Below are 14,070 nucleotides of genomic sequence, written 5' to 3'. Positions count from 1 at the left end.
AGCAGTTCGCCGATGTCCAGGTATCCGGGTCCGTTTGAGCAATGGGGCTCAGAAGAGGGTCAGTGTCAGTTGCTCTCGGGGGAAAAGCAACTGACGAAAAATTGCAAGTGCCGGGGCTGGGAATCAAACCCATGACCATCCGCATATGAAGCGAACGTGTGACCAACTACGCCACGGGCCCCGACAAGTTTCTGATGTATTTGTAAATATGTTGTAAACGGTTTGAACGTCGAAAAACAGCTACATAGCTAATGGACGAACATTGAATAAATATTAGATTTGAAATGCTTATAGAACGGTTGATGTTGATCAGATTCTCCATTTCAGGGCTAACAAAAGTTGAATAATAGTTTTACTCAACTAGACCAAATATAGTTCGACTTGTGGCTTAATAACGCTGCTTTGAGAAACATTTTTTAAACTAGTAATTGTTTCTTGGGTAGTAACTAAGGACAAAATTTATTGCTATGTTCAACACTAAAAAATGTAAGTACTTAAATTTGTATAGCTAACATGGAACAAGGAAATAAACAAACCCTATTTCAGTTTTTGTTGATTCTTAAAATTCGACCAAGAGTCCCTCTAAGTTCTTTGAACAAATAATATTGTGTTTGTTTCAAGATACTTGAACAGGCTTTGTTCCAAGTGAGCCGTAACACCAAAACAAAGAAGAAATTTCAACAACTAAACATCAAAATGGCTCAAGAAAGCGCTGAGCCACTAAACATGTTTGATATTAATTGGCAGGTAATGATAAATAAGGAAAATCCTTTCCGGTAGGTACTCCAAGTTTGTCACTATCTATCAATAGCTCACTCAACAGCATTCTTGCACTCTTTCACGGTCACGATTACCCAAGTACAAGTTCCATCGATCGGCTCCAAACGGCGATGGAAGTTGTTTTGATCTTCAATTTCCTTTCTCAAGTGCATCCGGACCCTCGTCAAGCAACCAGCCAGCCAGTATGATCGAAAGCTTCCTCTTCAGTCATCACGCAACGCCACGAGAAGAAGATTTTCCCCACAACTGGAAATCTATCCGTTGCTGATGTTGATGCGAAGCAAGCAGAAGCACTCACTCTCTCAACGAGAGTCGCATGTTGAACGGCACGCGCGCCCGCCCGTTGCTTGTCGTTATCCGTTGTTGGCGTTGATTCTCAAATCGTCTCTTGCATGCAACCGCGAACACCCAACAGCAACAATCCGGATGCTTTCTCCGATCCGCTGGAAGTGTGAGTTAACGCACCGCAACGCAACAACGGTTGGGGATCTACTGCTGACCGTGGCCTCCCCAAGGTGGATCCACCGTCGTCGTCGACGCCACCGCCGTCAGTCACTAACGAGACTCGATCGGAACCGCAGGTGAAACGCTCTCCAATCCGCCGCCAGTGGTGGAAAAAAGCAAAGCCTGAAGAAGAGAAAAAAAAACACTTTGACGCGTTGAATTGTGCCGTTTGCTTTCGATTGGTTTCGTTGGATTTTCAAGTGAAACACTGAAAACTGTACGGAAGAGTTGAACGCGTGTGCAAGCGAGGAAACTCGAGGCGGTGAAGTACCAGAAATTGGAGTTACAAGGTGCTACACATTTTCCGGAGTGCAGTTTTTCGGGATGGGATGGGTGGTGATTGGGTGCTATTAGGAGCCACTTCAATTAACGTGGAACTGGGGTGCTTCGGTATTGGGAACAAAGTGCAAAGGAAAGTGACCGACCGTGAAACGACTGGATACGCACCTTTGGGTTCGAAACTGAGAAACGTGACGTCAAGTGGTGTGAAAGAAGAATTCCCATAAAACAACTGTAGTGTTCGATAGGGTGGTCCATCTGTTTATGCGAAAGTAGTCAAATCGGAAGCTTCGACCCCACGAGAATTTGCTGTTTGCTATAATTGGAACGAGCTTGAAGATTTTATGTGAAAAACAGGAGAAAATTGAATGCGCAAATGACATGGAATCTAATTGTTATTAATACGGTAAATACGTTTTAATTTCCACTGTCAAGATTATTATCAATTCCATCGAACCCGTTTGCCTTAATAGTGGGATTTCAATTGGTGGAGATTCCCCGTACCGAACATGTTTGGATATCGGATGTATAACGCAGTGAGGCCGGAGCATATCTCATTGTCTCATTTTCCTGTGCTCTTTAAACCAAAGGTAGATTAATCTGGAAAACTACACAAAAATTGTTAAAATCATGAAATCCATCGTAAATTGATGAAACTATTTGTATGATTTTTTTTTTCAAATGATAGCTCTGTGACTTCTGCGCAACAACAACCTGCAATTCCGTGACTCTTCGGTGACAAGTGTGTTAATTGGGATATTTGTTTCCAAATATTGCTGTGACTATAATACCGAAGCATACACAATTTGGTTTATTAAATAATATGTCTATTAAAGAGACTTTCAGCCCTTGGCTGGTTCGTCTCTTTTGCAATTTGGTATCAATGGAAAGCTCTACTCTTCTCCTTTCTTGAAAGTACGAAAAACATGCAAGTTAGTAAATAAAATAATTAAATAAATCGTCTTTATTGGTCAAACAATTTTGATTTTGGTTTAACCAAAGAATGGATCATGGTTGGACCAATCATCATCAGCAATATAACTAAGCCAATATGCTTAGGAGAATTTCTTGGCTTTTCAGTCCGATTGTGAGATCAAAAACACCTTATGTTCTCTTACTCCGACGTTTCGATCCGTATCGGATCTTTTTCAAGGAATCGAGTTTTTGGTCGTTTTTTCGTCATGTAGATTTTTCAATCTTTCAACCGTCATTCGATACTCTAGTTTCCCGTCCGTTTTCATCCGGAAAACCGTAACTTAAATCACTAGGGATCGGGATTCGGACCTCTTTCGTTACTGTATGTCTACGTAGACATACAGTAACGAAAGAGGTCCGAATCCCGATCCTACGCCCGATCAGTCATTTCCTTTGCCAAATTAAAAAGTTACAGCGCTGACAAGCAAAACTAGGGGCTGTACAAAATTCAATGGCGCACAGTCTACTCATGCATTGCTACACCAAAAAGTACTGCACCGATTCACATGAAATTTTGTAGGTGAAATGAACACATCTAAAGATGTCACTAGGTCAAATTTGAGCAATTTTAATATATCTATTGCAGAGTTACAGCGTATTTCTGTGTCCCGATTATTGCGGATACAGGCTTTACAGTCGATCCTAATTTCAAAGAAATATTATAGAAAATCTATGTAATTTCAATAATGAAGAGGATATATTTTGACAATGGGAAGGTAAACGTATAAATTTCCAGTAAAGCATTGCTAAAATTGGCTTTTTCTGAATTGGTTAAACCATGATGATCAGTTTTTAGATTCGTCCGACCATCATCATTTACTTAAAATCATTTCTATTCTCTACCAAAAGAGGACATGTTTTTAGCTTTTCATAGAGCAGTACAGCTTTATGCCATTGCTAGCCCAAAACTCGAAAAAATATGACCTTTTTAGCACGAGCTTTTTTTTTAATTCGAATGAGATTAGATTTTGTAAATCATTTACTTTTGCATCCACCCATAATCATTTTCTCCGGCCAATTTTTGAAAAAAAAAACAATTTCTTCTTCTACAAATCATAACTTAAAAGCCTCGTAGCCGTGCGTTTGGGATCACCAAGCTTCCAATCGCACCATGCTATTGGGTGAGTTTTCGATTCATTCCCGCATCGGGCGCTGAAACTTTTTGTGAGAATAGTTTCTTCTCCATATCCACTTGTGCAAAATTGTATCAAGTTTATATCATATTGTGTTATGTTGTTCTATTTTTTTTCTATAACTTATTATGTTATAAACTAGATGCAGGATTATGTTGAAATAACTAAAATTGTAGAAAAAAATACTCCAGTAAAATCAAGATAATAACTTATTCTGTTATAATCAGATTAAAATTATAACAAAATGTGATATGAATTTAAGCCTCAGGATTACTAGTTTCTATCTAAATTTGATATAATATTGTAACATTTGTCGAAGACTCTTAATTAAATTATAATACAATGAGTTGGCAAATAACATTTATAACAGAATGGATTAAATTGAGTTATATTATTTTGAAAACAACAAGAATGTTTAACATGATTATATCACAATGAGTTATAAATATCATAGTTTGTTATAATTATGTTACAGTTTTCTAGTCGGGCATGCTCCGTGTGTCCCTTGTCTAGTGTTAAGTTTCATTCAGTCTGTACAGCCTCTGGCTGAAGACGATGTTCAATACGTCTTTTTTTAAATACGCTGGATATAATATTCATAGCGGAACTGTGTTAATGTCAAATAATTTCAATTTTCCAAAAACCTTACTTTTTGACGAATGCGTGATTACACTTATTCAAAGTGGGTATTCTGCTTAGAGAGTTCAAAAAGTTGGACATGATTATTTTTTGATTTTTTTTGGTTATTTTTCTGGAAAATGCTGACTTCCTGCCTCAAAGATTGTTTAGTAGCCCCAGATGGTAAAATTGCTTTTTACATTTTTTTCTCGAATTTAATTTTCTTCGATTCTTAAAACTAGCAAAAGAAAACAATTTTTCAGTTTTTTTATACCAGAACTAAATTATATGGACAATTTCAAACGACAAACATAGATAAAATAAACATAATTAGCTATTTTTGGCTACGCAGTCATGAAATGAACAAACGACGTTATTTATTTGCCTCCGTTTTCCATTTCTCACTCACGCCAGTATATGTAAAGTCTAGCTTTTGGAATAAAGTAAAACTTCCATTCGGCTGGTTAAGCCGCAAAAATCGATAATTAATTAATTTAATTATGTCATCGAGCAACGGACTCATGTTCCGTAACCGGTCGTTTGAGAACGTCGCGACCCATTGGAAGCTTTCCGCTCACCGCGCGATCTCTTCGACACAGTCGTCGATGAGAGGTGTGTGGACTTCCAACACACAAAAACAATGCGCTCTCGCCTAGGCTTTACATATACAATATATGCGTAGTGTGGATGTACATCTCATTCCATCCGAAAGGGGTGCAATCTGTGGAAAAGATAACCTCGGAATTTTGTGTTGAACTTGAATTCAGGTTAGCAGCTACGTCTTCGAGTCTTCTCGTGGCGTAGCGGCAACGCGCCTGTCTAGTGAGTAGGAGTCGTGAGTTCGAGTCTCACCGAGAGGACGAGCAACTTTTTCGCAAATTTCACCTCAATTTGTCCATTTCTCACTCACGCCAGTATATGTAAAGTCTAGCTTTTGGAATAAAGTAATAAATTAGTTATTTAGCGTGTCCGATTTTCAACTACGTACCCAATGAAGGTTTTATCATTCTGTCAGAATGAAGCGTATATGCATGCGCTAGTTTATGCGGTTTCCCCTACGCTAGCCATCATGTATGCAGTAGAATAACTAGCCACAGAAGTTCAATGTCGTGACTGTTCGTGTGACTAACATCTAGTTTGCCACGCCCTTACAGCGTCAGCAGCGGTACTAGAAGTGTCAAGTTAATTTTGTTTACCAAAACAAAAGGTCCTCTACAAGAAAGACACTTGAAAATAGTGAATTATTGCAATTAAAGTTATTAAAATAATTAATTGTGAAAAGTGACTACAGCGCCATTGGAGTTCTAGTGTATTTCTATTATGTATGCAAAGCAAAGTTTAGAACGATAGTTGATATTACCAGCTTGATAACAAAAAAATCTTAGCAAATGGTCTTATATTCAAACTTTGAACCTTTGGTTTGCCAGTCCAAAGCCTTACCATCTGAACCATTTCTCATATTCTACTGAGGTACATTATATGCCACTTTTGTTAAGGCAATGTGTACTTGTGTCAACCTGTCACTTGAATCAATGATCAATCATTGCAATCATCAAGAAAAAGCAAAGCTACTATGTTTGACTTTTCTGCCTGCCAGCAGTTGCGTCAACCCCAGGTATCAAAAAACTCAGGATAGCTTCTACTTTTCGATTTTTGTGTTTTTTTCCGTAGATCGGGTAAGAAAATGATGTATGGTAATATTGTTCAGAATATTGTGGGTAATCATATAATGGTTTGAAACTTGTGGTAAAAATTGAGTGTTTGAATTTCGTAGAACAAAAACTGTTGTTAAATGTAACTTTTTAGCATACTTGCATGTTTGAAAAACGAAAAAATATGATCAAAACATCCTCCTATCAGTACATAATGTTCACAAAAGTTGTAAGGAACATACATATCTTTCATTTTAGAGTTACCACGATATTTTATATGGCTTCTAGCCTCCACGGGCATTTTTTAAAGGCGAAAAATGACCAAAAAACACTATTTTGATTTGAGGCACCTCGAAATCTTCACCAATTAAGCTGAAAATTTGACCAGAAGTTTGTTTCAGCATTAGAATTAAGATGTGGAGGTGACTGGCTGAATTCGAGAAATTTCATTTTTTTATGAAGAGGTCTATTGGTTATGAGCTTGTTTGGTTCTTCAGGTCGGGCCAGAAACAGTTAAAAATTTCGAATATCATGTTATAAGATCTCACACGTTTTTCCTATTTTTTTTTATTTTTGAAACCGATGTAGCTTAAATTGGAAAAAGGAGAATAATAATGTTTTTTTTTTTCGTTTGAAATTGTACATTGAAACGAGTTCTGGTTTTCAGACCGACTCGAATAGCATTTTACAAGGTCCATGTTTTTGTTTTATTTTGTTTTTTTTTTCATTCTGTAATTTAAGAACGGATCAAAGTAAGAAAATATATGTATACCTTCATTCATTGAAAAATGTATGTAGAATCTATTTTAGGTAAAAAAATCTCTAAATTGTTTCCTATCGATTGTTTTCGAGAAAAAATAGTTGAATGCATTTGACCATTCTGGGCTACCTGGGCTACATACCTTCGGAATACTTTCGGAGACTTTTTCAGGAAATTATCTAAGTGTTCCAATAGCAATTTCTTCATGTATTCAAACGAGACATTTCTTCGAGAAATTCCTTCAATCAAGGAATTGTTTCAATTGTTGTTACTGGAATGCTGTAAAGAAATAATTTCGACAACAATTCATTGGATAATTCATCAAGGAATTCCATAGGCAATTTACAGGGTGCGGCAGGAAAAAATGCGAAAAGTTCAAGGCACTATTACACGCTAAATATGGGATATATATGACTATTTTTTCATGGCAGTGTATCAGTCAATGTCTATATTCTAGCACTGAAAAATAAAAATGAACATATTTGATGTTTAACATGTGATAATGTAAGCCTAATAAGTGGGTATCAAAAAACTGCGCGCCCAATGGTCATTAAACAAAATGACTATAACAGTAACAAAATTACCTCAAATTCGATGAACAACCAGACCATACTGATCCAGAGCCATGTAGTTTCACATACTAGATGAAATAAGTACATATATTTGATGATAATGTAGAGATAATTAAAAAATGTGTTTTATCAGATACGAAATTTAGCGACCTGTGTACTTTTCTGCGGTTTGAAAATTCTGATTGTCTTTAGCTTCAGGCGCCGCCCTCTAAAGGTTAGTGACCAAAATGGGAAAATTTTCAATTAACTTTTCAGAAAACTAGCCTATTAGAGATCATGAAACGTTGAAACATAGATTGGTTAACGTCAAATGGACGAAAACGAGGTTTGAAGTTGAAAAACACTTTCGCATTTTTTCCTGCCGCATACTGTACTTAGGGATTTCACCAGAATTTCTCCAGGGCCTCTTTGAGGAATTTCTTTCTGAACCCTTGGAGTATTTTTTAGTAATTTAAAAAAAAGACAATTCACACCGTCTTCAGCCAGAGGTTGCACAGACTGAACATATTAATTACACTAGACAACGGGCAACACACAGAACACCCAGTGGCCCAGTAATGATTTTTTCGCTTGATGAAAAGTTTTCACCGACTGGAGCGGGAATCGAACCCACACTCCGAGGCTTACGATACGCCTAGACGACTGTCGGCGCTAACCGCACGGATAGCAGAATATTTTTTCTAGATTCTAAAGAAGTCTTCAGAAATTCATATTGGGGTTCTTTAGCAAACTTCTCCAATTATTTCACCGATCATTTGTTAAGGTGTTGCAGAATGTAAATATTCTTCTTGTTTCCTTTCTAGCGAGTCATTGGGGAATACTTCTGATTAGAATTTTTAGGAATTTTTGGGAGGAAATCTAGATAATTTGTTACGGAAACCATGCAATGGTTCCATCAGGATACCCTTTTCCACGTTTTCTTTCAATAATTTCCCTGGGATATGTCCAGGGATGTCATCGCAAATCCCTTGGAGATTTTTATGCAGGAAATTCTTGAAAAATTACTCTAGGGATTTAATTAGGGATTCCTATAGAAATTATATCGGGAAGTTATATGGGCATATCACCGGGGATTTCTAAAGGTATTTTTTTGGAAAGCCCTTCATACATAGTTTCTGGAATTTCTTCGGAAACGTTTCCCCAAATGTTTATTTGCGAGCAATTCTAAAGTTTCTCCATAAACTGCTATCTAGTACGGAAGCTTCCTGAGAGATCCACGCAAGAATTCTGTATTTTTTTTTTAATTTTACAGCAACAGGAATCGCTTTGGTTTTTTTTTTCTAGAGATATCTAGAATTCTTCGGTTTTCCTTCTAAATATCTAAGAATTTTCAAAAAAAATCGTAACTATACCATGAGGAATATAAAAACGGTAACTGTTAATTTCATTGAGAGATTCTGAAAGGAGTAATTCAAGTTCAATTTTTGAAAGAATCTCATAACGATTTCTTGAAGATATTACTTGACATATCCTTAATGTACTCTGCATCGATACCTACAAATATTCACTTTAGAGAACTTCAGTAATACCTAAAAAAATGTAGGGAAATAACATAAACATCTCATTTCTCAAATTCTTCATAGACCATTCAATTTTTTGTGGAAACTTGCTCTTATATTCCTTGTTAGGATTTATCCCCTGATTTCTCCTTATTTTCTTTTGATATCGTCCCCTTAATGCCAGAACTACAGGGGATGGCCAAAATGTTTGGGATAGGCAACTTTTTTTCTCTCACAAAAAAGTTCAACATGCTATAACTTTTTATAGAGCGCATCAAAAAATCTCAAATTTTGACTGTTTGTCAACCTATTATATGTGCATCATTGGTGCAAATTTGAGCTCGATGGATAAATCTTTCGCAAAGTTAGAAGCGTTCGGGTAAAATACTATTTTTCAGAAAACTCATTTTTGAGCTGTCATATCTCGGAAACCAGTGAACCGAATTGAATGAAATTTTGAACGTAAACTAACAATATGTAAATGCTTCACAAACTTTTAAAACATAGGTACTTTTTAAACATTGAAAAAAGTTATCATGGATTGACACTTTTTAGATTTTTCTCGAAAAAACGTAATTTTTTCACATCAATGTCAATAAATTTTAGTGTTGATATCCAAAGATTTTCCACTTCTGTTCTCAAATTATCTCTAATCAGATATATTAGAACCTATTCAGATTGAAGGAAGAACACATTTAATAATTTTTGTGTGGTATTGTAAATTTGTCTTATTTTCCTCTATATGGGTAAAAATTTCAACCCGGTATAACTTAATTCGCCATGAGAAAATATAACATTTTATAACGTCGTATTAAGTATCAATATATTGTTGATAAACGTTAAAAAATTCATTCAATTCGGTTCACTGGTTTCCGAGATATGACAGCTCAAAAATGAGTTGTCTAAAAAACAGTGTTTTACCCGAACGGTTCTAACTTCGCGAAATATTAATCAATCGAGCCCAAATTTGTACCAATGATGCACATATAATAGGTTGACAAACAGTCAAAATTTAAGATTTTTTGATGCACTATATGAAAAGTTACAGCATGTTGATTTTTTTTTGTGGGAGAAAAAAAGTTGCCTATCCCAAACATTTTGGCCATCCCCTGTAGGTAACTGGTTTGGCGAAATCGCGAGCAGTTTGTTTATATCTTAACGTTCATCACAATTAACAAAAGTTTGTCGATTGAAACTACAAAAACACATAATGATTCATCTTTTAAGACCAACAAAGAGTTTGTTTTATTGCAGGATAAGTTTTACTAGCCATTTTCACCCGCTTTTTCCAAAACGAGTTACCTAGTTTTAGCATTAAGAGGGCGATATTTTCCAAAGTTTTTTTTTCATAAAATCTTTTTAATATTTGTCTTTTATTTCGCTATATATAAATGAATTTCTTTCTGTCCGTCTGTCTGTCTGTGTAACCCTTATGGTTTCGGAAACTACTGGAATATTCCGGAATGATTGACGTGAAAATTTGCATGCAGGAGTTTTGTAGGACGGGAAATGTTCTTAGCAGGGTTTGAGATTCCTCCCCGCAGTAGGCAGGTAGTACGACGTTTGCCGGGACAGCTAGTATTATATGAATCGAAATAAAGTCTACTTTGGCGACTACTTTTAGCTGCAGTCAAAGCTACGCGCGAGACAGTCGCCTATGGAAACAGACCTGATTTTCAATTTTTTCATAGCGCTCTTTGATATTTTATGTAAAAGGGTCACCACATGGCCGAGTGATGTGATGACTGCTTCGAATACACGTGGTATTTGCACTGCGATTAAGTTGCGACCATCTCGTAAGACCTGGAAAAGTACAGGGGATGGCCAAAATGTTTGGGATAGGCAACTTTTTTTCTCCCACAAAAAATTCAACATGCTGTAACTTTTGATAGAGTGCATCAAAAAATCTCAAATTTTGACTGTTTGTCAACCTGTTATATGTGCATCATTGGTACAAATTTGGGCTCGATTGATTAATGTTTCGCAAAGCTAGAACCGTTCGGGTAAAACACTATTTTTATGACAACTCATCTTTGAGCAGCCATATCTCGGAAACCAGTAAACCAAATTGAATGAATTTTTTAACGTATATCCACAATATATTGATACTTAATACGACGTTATAAAATGTAAAATTTTCTTACGGCGAATTAAGTTATACCAGGTTGAAATTTTTACCTACATAGAGGGTAATAAGTCAAATTTACAATATCACACAAAAATTACTAAATGTGTACTTTCTTCAATCTAAATAGGCTTTAATATATCTGATTAGAGATAACTTGAGAACAGAACTGGAAAATCTTTGGATATCAACACTAACATTTATTGACATTGATGTAAAAAATACACATTTTTCGAGAAAAATCCAAAAAGTGTCAATCCATGATAACTTTTTTCAACGTTTAAAAAGTACCTATGTTTTAATAGTTTGTGAAGCATATACATATTGTTAGTGTACGTTCAAAATTTCATTCAATTCGGTTCACTGGTTTCCGAGATATGACAACTCAAAAATGAGTTGTCTAATAAATAGTGTTTTACCCGAACGGTTCTAACTTCGCGAAAAATTATTCAATCGAGCCCAAATTTGTACCAATGATGCACATATAACAGGTTGATAAACAGTCAAAATTTGAGATTTTTTGATGCACTCTATGAAAAGTTATAGCATGTTGAACTTTTTTGTGAGAGAAAAAAAGTTGCCTATCCCAAACATTTTGGCCATCCCCTGTAGTCACCATAACTGTTTTTTCATGCAACGCACAATATTTCTATAAATTTCTTCAAAAATTTGTCTTAAGACTGTCCTTACGAATACCTCCAGCAATTAGTATCTACAAGTATGTTTTTTCTTAAGTTCATTTAGGATTGATCCGAAAAGTTCTTTGAATGTATTACTATCCATGTCAAGGAACTCTTATGAATTTTTCCCGAGTATATTAGATGATATTCTGCAGCAGCATTAGGCTGACAAAAATTTCGATTTTCCCTTATGTTACCCTCCCCCCTCTCGGAAAATTTTGGTCGGAATTCAACATTTTGAGGGGGGGGGGGGACAAAAAAAAATTATACAAGAAATTTTCAAATTTTAAGGTGAATTTAAAGTCACCCACAAAATTTCTTAACAAATTTGATGAGTTTAGCGATTTTGCTTAATTGTTTGAATATTTTTCCATCAAATACGTTTATTATTTATCGTCCCCCTCCTCCTTCACGAGTCAACGACCACTGCGACAAAAAAAGAAAATGATATTTGTTCCGGCCTAATTAAAACATATAGAGACACCAATACAATTGTTTCCAACAGTTCATAACTTTTCAACAAAAATTTCTCTGTGACAATTTTGCTACTGAACCACAACGAGTATGCATAATAAATGTGTTCGCTGTCAGGTAAATTATCTTTCAGTTTTGCGCTGTAGTTAGACTGCTAGGGCCTGTCCATAAACTGCGTAGATTCTTAGGGGGGACGGGGGGACGGGGGTTCAGGCCAAAGGCTACGCTCCATACAAATTCCGAAAATTTTGTATGGACAAAAGTCTACGAGGGGGGAGGAGGTAGGGTCTGATATGGCCTAACATGAGTCTACGTAGTTTATGGACAGCGCCCCAGAGGGTACGATTCTTCAAGAGATTCCCAGCATGAGATTCCCAGCAATGCATTCAGAAATTGTCCCAGTATTTTATTCAGAGGCTTTAAGACGTTTTCCAGAAATTCCTCCAGACATTTTGCAAAGTTACATCTTGAAATTCTTCCAAGGCTCTCTAATTTCCCATTGATTATCCAGAGATCAAGAGATAATAAGATGGCGCTGCACAGTGCGACGAATTCAAAAAAACTGGGACATTGAGTTTTGCTGTAAAACTATTGGTTGTAGCCACTTAGTGTCTTCGGATGAGTTTCTTAGTTTTGACGTAGGACTACGTCTCTCTTTTCTATACCGGGTGTCATTCTAAATTTTCAGAAATCGGCCGCGTTACGTTTAAAGTGGAGATTTTGAGCCTTAATAACTCAGCCATTTCTTGATGAATTTTCAAAATTTTGGCACCAATCGATTGCAAATCTTTACACCAATTATGTCCAATAATAACATTTACTGATTTTCAGTAACAAACTATTGAAAAATTGGGAAAAGTGAACCCATGTTTATTCCAGCCAATCACGATCGAGCACATTTTCGATGCTCCCGTCGAATATAAAAGCTACTGCTTCTTCGCATCTTCCCTCATTTGTCTTTGTGGTCTCGAGGTGAACGCATCGAACGAGAGCTGCCCATTTCTTCGATTGCGTTTTCGTTCATTCTTCTTTTACGGCCGTGTCGGCTCGGCGTTAGTGGTTGTCGACAAAGGAGCTACTGCGCATTCGCCTTATAACCGTCTAACGCGGCAGACCAAGGAAGGAATACTTTTCATCGATTGCTCGGCGGTGGTGGCAGAGGCAAAATCCACCAAAGAAAGATCCACCACAACGAATTTGTGCGAGTTGTGTCGCTTTTCCTCGGGGCTCGGTCGGACCTTTCACGGATTGATTGACGGCGGCGCATTGCTGATAGCATCACGATGAACATCCAGGTCAGCAAGCGGCGGGCCAATTCTCAGTGGCGTCCAGCATTCAGCGCGAACAAAATCAATGCGCATTGGGTGGCATGACGAATTGATTTCAATTTCTTCCTAAAACCGTCCAAAATTCAAACGGTTCTTTTCAGAACCATCGAAAATGCTTCTTAGAGAGTTAATTGGATAAATTTCCTGCATCGACCGAGAAAGTGTAGTGAAACCAAAGATTGAAAGATTGAATTCTTGGTGGTGGCTCAGCAACAGTGAAGGCGATCACTAATCTCATCCACGGCAGCAAGCAGAGGGCGAATTTTCGACAGCGTTCAGCATTCAACACGGGGAAATCTAACACGCATTGCATGGCATGATAAATTCATGTCAATTTTCTGTCTGAAATCGTCCAATATTCAAACGGTTCTTTTCAGGACCATAGAAAATTATTCCTGAAGAGTTGTGAATCAGATAATTATTTCATTCCATCGCTCGGTAGAAGTGTGGTGCAACCAAAAAGTGAACAATTGTATGCTTGGTGGCCCCGCAACAATAGTGTTGCCGGGCACTAATGATTCCACCAGGAATTTAGCAACGCTTTATCCTATCCAGACCATTTTTCGTGAAATATTGTTTAATTTAAACATTTTTCGAATTGAAATGATCTAAGTCTTCCAATATTTTGGTTACTTTATTCGTTAAATGAAAGTTTTCTCATTTCTCGGTTGATTGATCGTTTGAAGTGTAC

At 36.8% G+C, this 14,070-nt stretch overlaps 1 protein-coding gene across 1 annotated transcript in view; it reads left to right on the top strand.

Moving 5' to 3' along the window:
* The first annotated feature begins 1,288 nt into the window (after positions 1–1,288).
* LOC109418097 (neurotrophin 1) overlaps positions 1,289–14,070 on the top strand; it is a 113,636-nt gene continuing 100,854 nt past the window's right edge. The window contains exon 1 of the mRNA XM_029870882.2: positions 1,289–1,574. The gene's annotated coding sequence lies outside the window, so the exon portion shown is untranslated. The remainder of the gene's footprint in view (positions 1,575–14,070) is intronic.

Source organism: Aedes albopictus, chromosome 2, assembly GCF_035046485.1.
Source record: "Aedes albopictus strain Foshan chromosome 2, AalbF5, whole genome shotgun sequence".
In the NCBI taxonomy this organism is placed as follows: Eukaryota; Metazoa; Arthropoda; class Insecta; order Diptera; family Culicidae; genus Aedes; species Aedes albopictus.
This window is presented reverse-complemented; position numbering and strand designations above follow the sequence as displayed.